This window comes from Erythrolamprus reginae, chromosome 1 (genome assembly GCF_031021105.1).
Source record: "Erythrolamprus reginae isolate rEryReg1 chromosome 1, rEryReg1.hap1, whole genome shotgun sequence".
NCBI lineage: Eukaryota > Metazoa > Chordata > Lepidosauria > Squamata > Dipsadidae > Erythrolamprus > Erythrolamprus reginae.
Window position 1 is genome coordinate 77,549,227 of NC_091950.1, and position 10,989 is coordinate 77,560,215.

Here is a 10,989-nt window from a genome sequence, read left to right on the forward strand (position 1 = left end):
TTGGGTCTTTAAAATGTTTATTTAGTCTTAGAAGACTTTCAAACTGTTATATCAAATTCTATTAGTCCACTGTGGAAACCATACATTTCATCTGGAATTAATGTTAAATTGACATCATCCTTTAAAGAAAAATACACTGTGTATTTTTTTTAGCTTTTGTTGTTGACAAAATGCACATAGTTGAACTTTAAAAGTATAATTGACAATCTTGGAGCTTTTGTGGCCCACCACCAATGCATATATTTAATTATATATGTGTTGGTTAAACTCTATCGCTAAATTGAAATTATTAATCTTTTAAGTGTGATAGTAATAGAAAGGGTTTGCATGAATTATCTGTAAGCCAGCTTCATGCTGTTTAAAATATATTTTGAAATTTATAGGTCATATAGTATTGATTTGTAAAAAGATTTAACTTATTGCAAAGCAATTAGTATATGGTTTCAAAGCTCATGTGTACAGCAAATGCTGTTCTACTAAAGTGATTTAAAATGGAAAAAACTAATGATACAAGGGCCAAACATCTTATAAAATGCACCTATTTATAGATTTGTTTTACTATAGGGAGGCTGGTGAACACACTGAATAAGAATTACCTCAGTTCTGCAGCTTTCTATGTCTTTTTAATGCATTCTGTTTCAGGGTCACTTTCAATCAATATTTCATTTACTTACTGAGATTGAATAGGCGCTCTGAGACACAGTGTGCTGTTTATCATACAGATTGGACACCTCATTCTAGATCCAAGATCTTTTCCTCAACGCTGGGAGCTGTCCTTTCAGCACCACAAATTACTGCTTGAAGTTGCATTGCAGTTTTTTTTTTATTTTGTTTTGTTTGTTTTTCTTTTATCACCTGGAGCTTTTCTTTCAGCACCACAACATTGCACTTAGACTTTTTAAATGGCTGCCTTCCTCTTTGCACTGAAGACCTATTTCGTCTGCACTTCCAGTTATTGCTATTACCTGTAGGACTTTCAATCCTATTCCACCCACCACCACCACTTCACCCCTTTCTACAAACAATTTAAATCTATATATTTCCGTGGAAGTCATTTTTCTCATTGAATGATCAGAAACAAAGATAAATTCTAACCTTTAACGGCTCATTCCGACTCATTGCTTACAGTAGATCTAAGCTCTTTTTTCTGCTTATTCGACTCCTTCCAGCTTCCCATCACATCTGTAACAAACTTTTAAAATATTGCCACACCACCATGCACAAGCCTACCTGCACAGTAGAGATAGATTATTCCATCACATTCAGATGGTTAACAGAGGTTAGCAAGTCCTGTATTTATATATCTATATATTTATATCGCTTTCTAAGAAAGTGCATATTAATGTTTACTTTAAAGAATGTGTAAATGGTGCTATCAAGAAATCTGATAAATTTTATCCCAGTTTTGTGTACCAGTTCAAATGTATGAGATTTATTTTTCTATTGGAAAAAATAAACAGTCTTGAAGCATTACAATTGGTAGATTTTAGTAATTTAACAGTGAATGTAATCCCTATGTCACAATTTCATTGGGCATTTTCATAATGGGTCACACAAATTACAGCACATTCTGACAATTATTGCACACTTTGTAATGAACATTCCCCTTAAGGTTTTGCCTAATTCATAGTATCTACAAAATCAAGAACCTAATATATCTGAGACAAATATGCTTGAAGAAAAGCTTTGTTAATACAAGAAGTATTATCCACTTAGTGTCTGGTGGTTCTTCAAATGGGCAAAAACAGTTTTAACTGAATGCATACGGTGCATATAATTCCATATTTGTTATATACTGCATGTTTTGTTTAATTCTTCACAAGGAGGAAAGTCAGTTTAGCCTTAATTATCTAAAAGTTTTCCTCCTTGAATCTATTTATTTGCTTCATAGCATTAATATGCATAGTTAGCTGCAGTTGTATCTCAGATCCATTTAAACAATTGGTAAGTATTATCAACATTTAAAGATTCTCAGCAAAGCATCTAACATTCAGCTCATTCAAAATTCATGGTACCTAAAGTATTAAACATCAAAAATCATGCATTACCCCAGTCTGGCCACATGCTACAAAAACCCAGTGTCATAATATGAGATTTCTGCATACTAAAAATACAGATCAAAATAGTTAAGGGAAAAAAAGAGCATGTTTCAGAAGTATTGGTATAAAAATATTAGTTAATTTCGGTATTTAGGAATAGAAAAGTATCCAGCCATGTGTATTTTTTTAAAATAAATAACTTTATATCATACTATTGAAAAGACAGGTGTACTCCTGTTAAAATGGGGATCTCTAGATAATGTTAAATGTTAATGTCTAGACATTTTAATAAATTTAAATGAATCTGAAACATAGCAATCTATTTTGAGAGAATTCTGGAGAAATGACTATTTGTATTGTTTTATAAATACACACATGTTTATTTTTTATTTAAATTATATAGAATTTGTAATATGAGTATATAATACTTGTTTTCACTTTTCAGTTTTATGGGAGAAACTAGTGATTCATTGTAATTCATTTATCTCTTTTGGATGCTGGTGCTCTAACATGTGCATGTAACACCCTTTTTAAAAATGGCTCCCTTTCCCATTCTGTAAAGTAGGAAAATTCATCTTGAATGCACATTTTATAGCTTATAGATATGCTACTGTAATTAAAGGGGAAGGTCATGTAGGAAAGTGCCTACAATTTTTTTAGGATTTATATGAGCCAAGAATCACAGTACCTCTCACATAAAATGAATATTGAAATATGGTATACGTTCATATATGCTTAAAGGGATCAAAATATGTATTATTATTCAACATTTCAATTGAACGGAGTTTCTCTGGAATACAGAATGAGGAAGTATTCTACTTCATTGGAAATCTAGGGTAACAAAAATATGCTCACATTTTCTATTACATATGTTTTCCCTTTGCTGAAAATAATAATTAGGATAAATTATTTGGATATTCAAGTAATAGGTTATAATTGCACATGGTTTGTTAACATGATGCAAAGTCTGCAGAGAGAACTAGCCAGAAGGTAATAAACCATAGAAAACAAAACAAGTACTGTAAATTAAAATTACACTCAGTGTCAAGAGGGCATTGTGCAATATAATCCCTGTTTGTAGTAAAATATTACTATAAAATAATCTTGCTATTTTTCTATATCATAATACTAATAATCATTGTATTTCTTCTCTTACATGCAATGTTGAAGTATTGCAATTTTAAACCATGTTTATGTTATGAAATGCAACTAAGGTTAATATTTGCCATTTGCTTGAGAAGAAAAAAAATTAAATGTGTATGATGGTAACAGGACCTTGTGGCACTTTTAAATGGTGATCATTTGTATGAAACTACATATATTAAAATATTTCATACTGATGTTGCTTGTATTAACTGTTCTCTTTTTTTTTCTTTTCTTTTTTTCCTTTTTTGCACAGGAAAAAAGCATTCTAAGTAATCTAATGGTTGCTATTTTAAATGAACAGCCTAATCTTATAAAGATGCACAGATTTCATGAAATCTGCTCAGTATATAACTGAACAGATATATTTATAACCTCCCAAAGATATTTTGCATAGTCAGCAGTTATAAGGAATAGGCTTTCCTGAGATCCTGTAACATCAGGCGTGTAATTATATGAGTGACAAAGACTGCTGCATCTTACATGTCAATGAGTGAGTTTCTCATCCATTCTAAGAAGAACATTTTTACAGTTCATTTTCTAATTTTTAGTTATTTTTTAAAGTTAACTCTAAACAATATTTACCTCCATGCAATTAAACCACATGACATATTAAAAAATGCAAATGCCCAACAGAATTGGAAAACAACTTTTTCTTGCTTATTTTCTGTATTCTCACTGTAAATTGTAAACTTTTTGGCAGATCCAATAAGCAGTTTCAAATCACTGGGCATGATTTTCACTCAAAGACCATTTGTGTTATTCGACAGAATGAATGTTACTTCACATTAATTATGCTTCATGTAAGAAACATCTTCCGTTATTCTCAAATAAATATTCAACATGGAATACAACATGACCACATGTATAAATGAAACAATCCCTGTACAAAGACCTTCAGACTGGAATCCAGATGTCTTATACACCCTTTAATATCAAGAGATCTAAAAAAATTAAAGGATAGTAATGTAAAAGTAACTAACCACTACAATTATTTTAAAATGAAAAAATGAAGAACTCTAGGGTCCAATCTTTTTCTCGTAGCAGTCTCACAGCTCCTAAAATTGTTCATTGAATACAAATGTTGAAATAAATCTTAGCCCTATAGCGAAATAGATGGGAAATAAATTTAATAATAATGATAATAAACAGTTGTTGAATAAAGTGAGAAAAGAGGAAAAGTTATTTTGAATTCAGACAGAGATAGCAAGAGGAACATCATTTAAGAACAGTGTCTCCTTAATTCCCAATTCTCATCCATGCAGAAGAGTCCTATCCCACATTAGCTGAAGGTTCCCAAGTTGTTGATAGAAGGAATGGAGAAGCCAGATTCAAGAAAATTATGTCAGTAGTGTGATGCCAAAGACTTATGTTATTAATCATCACAAAATATACGTTCTAAATTTGCCGTAATGAAAAGGTGCATGTAATCACTTTTGAGTTGGCAAGTGGTATACGATTTCATGCATGCCAGACTGTTTTATTCTATAAACTGATTTCTCTGGATTTCCATTTCTGTGCAAAAAAAGTTTCAATCCTTCAATTATTTGTTTCTGAATAGCTTTGTTTTGTTTCAAAAGGACTAATAAAAAAAAAGTAAGAAAATGTTAAGAGGTTGGGATTTTTTAATGTTTTTAAATTATTCTTAATCACTATCAACTTGCGGGACAAGTATCATTTCCCCCAAAATAAGGCATCCCCTGATAATAAGCCTAATTGAACTTTTGAGTGCATGGTACTCAATAATTTTATTTCAGGGTTCAAAACAATATGAGTCAGGGTCTTAATTTTGGGGAGATATGATAGTTATTTTCCATTGCTTTCTAAGGCTAAGAGAGTGACTAGCCTTCACCCAACTAGAAATGCAGCATATGGTCTTCCAACTTCTAGTCTGCCACTTTAAATATCTACAGCTAACTAGCTTCCTTAAAAATGCTGGCAGAGTTTATAATAATAATAATAATGAATAGGAGCAGCATGGTGGCCTGATGGTGAAGATTCTTGCCTCCCACTTGGAAGGTTGAGAGTTCAAGCCTAAGTAGCAGCAGACACCAGTAAACACTCAGCTCCATCCAGTCGCCCCAACTGTACTCCGATTTAAGGGATTACAGGATGACGAAGGAGAGTGCATAGTAAACATATAGAAATTAACCCAGTAAAATCCTTTAACACAATCGGGTAATATGTAGGCAAAGTCATTCCTGGAATAAGGCCTGAATTAAATGACAATATATTACCAAACAAATTTTATGGCAGTTTTTCATCTTCTATTATCTACATATAAACCGAGTATTCATCAGTGAAGGAGAAAAAATAGGTTTCCTTTGGTATTTTTACTGCACTTTTCCAACAGCCATAAAAGTCATATTTTATCACAGAAATCAGAAAATTGAAAAAAGAAGTATGTCTGGATGATATATCTGTTGCTTATTAACTGGAAAATGCTTTTTAAAATAAATTGACTTATTTTTATCTCATATAGGTGGGTTTTTTTTAAATGAAAAGGTTAATATTATTCATAAAGATCTGCAAATTGCATTATGCCATGCTTTCTTTAAGAGTCCATGTTTCTCCTTTGTTATCAGACTAGTCAGTTTGCTCAATTCTCACACAAAATGATATAAAAATATTTTTAGCCAATATGTGTAAGTCATTGAATGTACTGTTTTAATATTTCTGAATGATAGAAATGTTAGTAAATGTCAGTGAAATGAAATAATATCAAAGATAATCATTTGCTGGTTTTAATATTATAGTATAGTAAATGGGCATGGATATATATATATCACATGTTTTTGCTGAATTTTTTTTTTAATTAAGGGAAACTAGGATAGCGCTATTGCAGCCTTGTTCTGGCCCTGGGTTGGGCCTAGAGGCAAAAAGGAACTGTGACATTCCTTCAGTATAACAGGGTGATCCAACAGAAAACACACACACACACACACACACACACACACATATATATATATATATCTGTCACATGGTTTTTTTTGCTGAATTTGAAAATTAAGGGAGACTAGGATAGATCTACTTCGGCCTTATTTTGGCCTCATCAGCTAGCCATACCCTCACTGGGACTTGAACCTGTACTGTAACCTTTGCCTTGTAAGGCAGAGAATTGACCTCTAGGCTACAGTATCCAATCCCATCCCTTCAAGCTCTGCAACAGGGAAGGGTTACATATTTTTGTGTTGAATCACCCTGGTGTATTGAAGGAACATCACAGCTTTTTTGCCCCTCAGCCCAACCCAGGGCCATTTCCAAGGCAGTTAATTTTATTGATAGCCAACAATTCTATCTGTAGGTGTCACATGTTTTTTTGCTGAATTTGAAAATTAAGGGAGACTAGGCTAGATATATTTCAGCCTTATTTTGGCCTCATCAACAACCATACCCCTCACTGGGACTTGAACCTGCAACCTTTGCCTTGTAAGGCAGAGAATTAACCTCTAGGCTACAGTATCCAATCCCTTCAGCTCTGCACCAGGGAAGAAGGGTTACATATTTTCGTATCGAATCACAATGTATCACGTGTGTGTGTGTGTGTGAGAGAGAGAGAGAGAGAGAGAGATGTATATGTGGGTATGGCTAGCTGATGAGACCAAAATAAGGCCAAAATAGATCTATCCTAGTCTCCCCTAATTTTCAAATTCAGCAAAAAAACGTGACAAACACATATATATTTGTTTGTTTTCGTAGATTTTCATGGGTATATGTATGCAGATTGTTCTGAGTTCGGGTTTTACCCCATGTAATATTTTAAGTATCTATGCGACGTTTCAGTGAAATCACATTCACCATCATCAGGCTGAAGTTGTTAGCTTCGTGCTGCTTTGAATATAGTTTGTTTGCAACTGCCATTTGTTTGGTTTGATTTGGTTTAAATGTTGTAAATAGATTGGCTGGCTGTGTTTTAGTGATTTGATTGGTTGGTGGAATCACATTTAGTTAAAAGATTGACATGGTGATGATTATGATATTTTTTGCTTATAAACCTCTAAACACAGATCCTACCACCTGCCTAGAAAAAACCACCAAATCCAAAATAAAAGCCTCTCCCATCAGTGAAGAGATCCAACAAAGAATCATCCCTAGAGAAAAATCTTCCATATGTCCAAAGCTCTATGGCTTCCCAAAAATACACAAAGAAGGAATACCTCTCAGGCCAATAGTCAGCCCCATAGGCTCACCTCTGCAAAATCTCACCAAATTTCTAGCCAAATATCTTCAGCCCTATACAGAAACCATCACCACATATGTACAAAACTCATTCCACTTTATAGAAATAATAAAAAAACAAAACCTACAACCTGGTGGCCTACTTGTAAGTTTCAATGTTGCATCCCTTTTCACCCAAATACCAATTAAAGAAGCCTTAACAGATATCTAAAACAAATACAAGCCCCCCAAGCATATCTTAGATCTGACCCACCACTGCCTAACAAATACATACTTCATCTACAATGAACAAAGATACAAACAAATAGTAAATTAGTAAAATTCTGCACAAACATAACATCAAAACTTCATTTTTCACTAACCAAAAAATATCAAATACAGTGGTACCTCGAGATACGAGTTTAATTCGTTCCGGACCTGGGCTCTTAAGTCGAGCAGCTCTTATCTCGAACGACTTTTCCCCATAGGAATTAATGTAAATAATTTTAATTGGTTCCAGCCCTCAAAAAACTCACAAAGTTAGTCTAAATTATGCAGAAAGACATGTTTTTAATGAAGAAATGTACATGTACATATAAATGAATAATGAAGTTTCTTTCACTTAACTTGTAAACTTTCTTAAACTTTTAAATTTACATATGTTCAACTTCTCTGCCACCCAATCCTGTAGGACAGAGGTCCCCAACCCTTTTTGCACCAGGGACCGGCTTTAAGCGATCAAGAGAGGAATGGGTGAATGAATGGACGGAGGGTGGGAAGGAAGGAAGGAAAGAGGGAAGGGACAGGAACAGAGGAAGGAAGCAAGGAAACTTATGAAAGGGGAGAGTAAGAGAGGAATGAGTGAAGGGAGGGAGGGAGGGAAGAAGGTGGGAAGGAGAAAGAAAAGAAGAAATAGAGGAAGGGAAGGTAAAAGAGAGAAAGAAAAAGAGCAAGAAAGAAAGAAAGGGGGAAGGGACAGGAACAGAGGAAGGAAGCAAGGAAACTTATGAAAGGGAAGAGTAAGAGAGGAATGAGTGAAGGGAGGGAGGGAGGGAAGAAGGTGGGAAGGAGAAAGAAAAGAAGAAATAGAGGAAGGGAAGGTAAAAGAGAGAAAGAAAAAGAGCAAGAAAGAAAGCTGCAAGCACCCCCCCGAGCCCCCCAGGCCGGCTGCAACCTTTTAAAACACGCGCGCCGCTTTGCAGCTGTCTCCTGAAGCCGAACGCGGAAGTTAGCGTTCGGCTTCAGGAGACAGCTCCTTGGCGCTTGTATCTCGAATTTGGGCTTGTAAGTAGAACAAAAATATCTCTCCCCTCCCAGCTCTTATCTCGAGTTGCTCTTAAGTAGAGCAGCTCTTATGTCGGGGTTCCACTGTATCCTAAGGAACCCAAAAGATAAAATCCAATTAGAACACCAAGGAATCTATGAAATCCCTTGCAAAACATGTGCAGCCACATACATTGGACAAACCAATCGAAGAGTAAGTGCACGCATTGCAGAACATAAGAATGCAGTTAAAAAAGAAGAAAAGACTTCCTCCCTTGTCCAGCACATTAAAAAAACAGGGCACGAAATTGACTTTGAAAAAACCAAATTACTTTCCAAAACAGAAAATTTATATAGAAGAATTACTTTAGAAGCTATAGAGATTGAGAAACACCCCCTCTGCATGAATAAAAGGGACGATACGTCCCGCCTACCAGAGATTTGGAAACCAGCCTTAAACAAAAAAAACACTTCATAATAATCACCATGTCAATCATTCTAGTAATTATGATTCCACCAACCAATCAGATCACTAAAACATAGTCACCCAATCTATTTGCTACATTCAAACCAAATCTCCACCCCTAACACTATATACAAGAAAGAAATGGCAGTTGCAAACATTCCATATTTACAACAGCACGAAGCTTGAAACTTCAGCCTGATGATGGTGAATGTGATTTCACCGAAACGTAGCTTTCATAAGTTATTTGGTATAAGCAAATTGATTTTAAAAAGACAGTTGATTCCTCTGGAGCAGAACAATCAGTTTCTGGGCTCCCTTTTTTAGTAATTAATATCTTATCATTAAATTAGACAATGCATTCCAATTGACTCAATTCAGACTATGTTAAACTGAGAAGAAACTTTAGTGGCTCTGATTTTCATCCTCTAGAACTTTGGATACCTCAAGGTAGACCAGATCAAGCTGAATCACCCCATAATTCTGCAAGAATTCTCCATAACATCTTTAATATTCTAATTACAAAATAATCCTAAATATATTTATGATTCAATAAGTTTAATCTTGGGATGTACAATTTCATTGACTATTAGTAAACAATGATTCCAGAAAAGCCTGCTAATTTTAAGGACTTGAATATAAACACACAATTACGTCACCTTTTCAAAAATTCACATGATCTGATGAATATACAACACTGCCTTAGTTCTACCAAGTGAATTGACAGGAGAGTAATTTGAAAGATTCAAAATATGATCTTAGTGCCCCTGAAATGGACAGCCAATCCAGAAACTATAATATGATAAATATAATAATAGATAGCTAAAATAAAAACCTGAAAACTTTAACATGAATGATGGTTACCATCATTCATGTTAAATGCATATCCTTTATTTTCCTTTTTTCCATTGAAATGTAAGTTCATTATACTTATTTTTATAAATGTTAATTGCACTTCAATCTTATCTGTAAATAATTTTACAAAATGTTTTTAATGTATATTATGGTTTCCTTGAATGCATTTTTTAACTAAATGGATGATTGTTTTCCAGAAAACATTAAAAGTTTGACAAAGTTGAAAGGAAAGATGCTTTTTCAACCAAAAATAATTTGTATAAGCCACTGCTTTATAATAGTTATTACAACTTTTGTTTAGAAGCAGGTACTTTAAAATAGTTACCCACAGATAGAGTAAAGCTATCTGTGTTGCTTTGCTGCTTCTGGCAAATGTAGAATGATATGGTAAGAAATGTTTTTACATGAATTAATACATTGGATGGAATATATAGGAATGGAATCTCTTTTTTTTGCATCCCCACCGATACATGCAGGTCTTATTAAAATAACTAGGAAGTTTGCTTAATATACATTATTTTAAAACTAACTGAGAATTTCCCTCAGAATGGGATTTTATCAGTACAGTTGAGATTTTTTTTGTATAAATACAGTTGAACTAAAGCACTGCATTTTAACGGGAATGGTATAAAGAAGCTTCCTAAAGAATTGTCCTTATATATTCTTCTTTCGTTAATCTGTTCTTCATTTTTAAGTATAACCAAAAAAATGGCCTTTTTTGCTTGTTTACTGTATATTATTAGAAGAAACAAAAATATTCAATCCCAAACAGGGTTGTTACAATGACCATTATGTTAATTTTTTTTAATCAATAGGTATTGTTGGTTAATATGACGACATTTGGCTTTGATTCCTCTTATAAATTTACTGAGGTTCTGTATTTATGTTTGTGCTATATGACATTTTTTTAACAACTGTATTTAGAGTCCACATAATAATTTGACAAAAATATAAATGGGTGGATAAATGCTACGAATTAAAACAATATCAGAATGACTTGCCACAAAGTAGATTAAATACATCTGAACATACTACTGAGAGATTATTCCAACAAATACACTATTAATT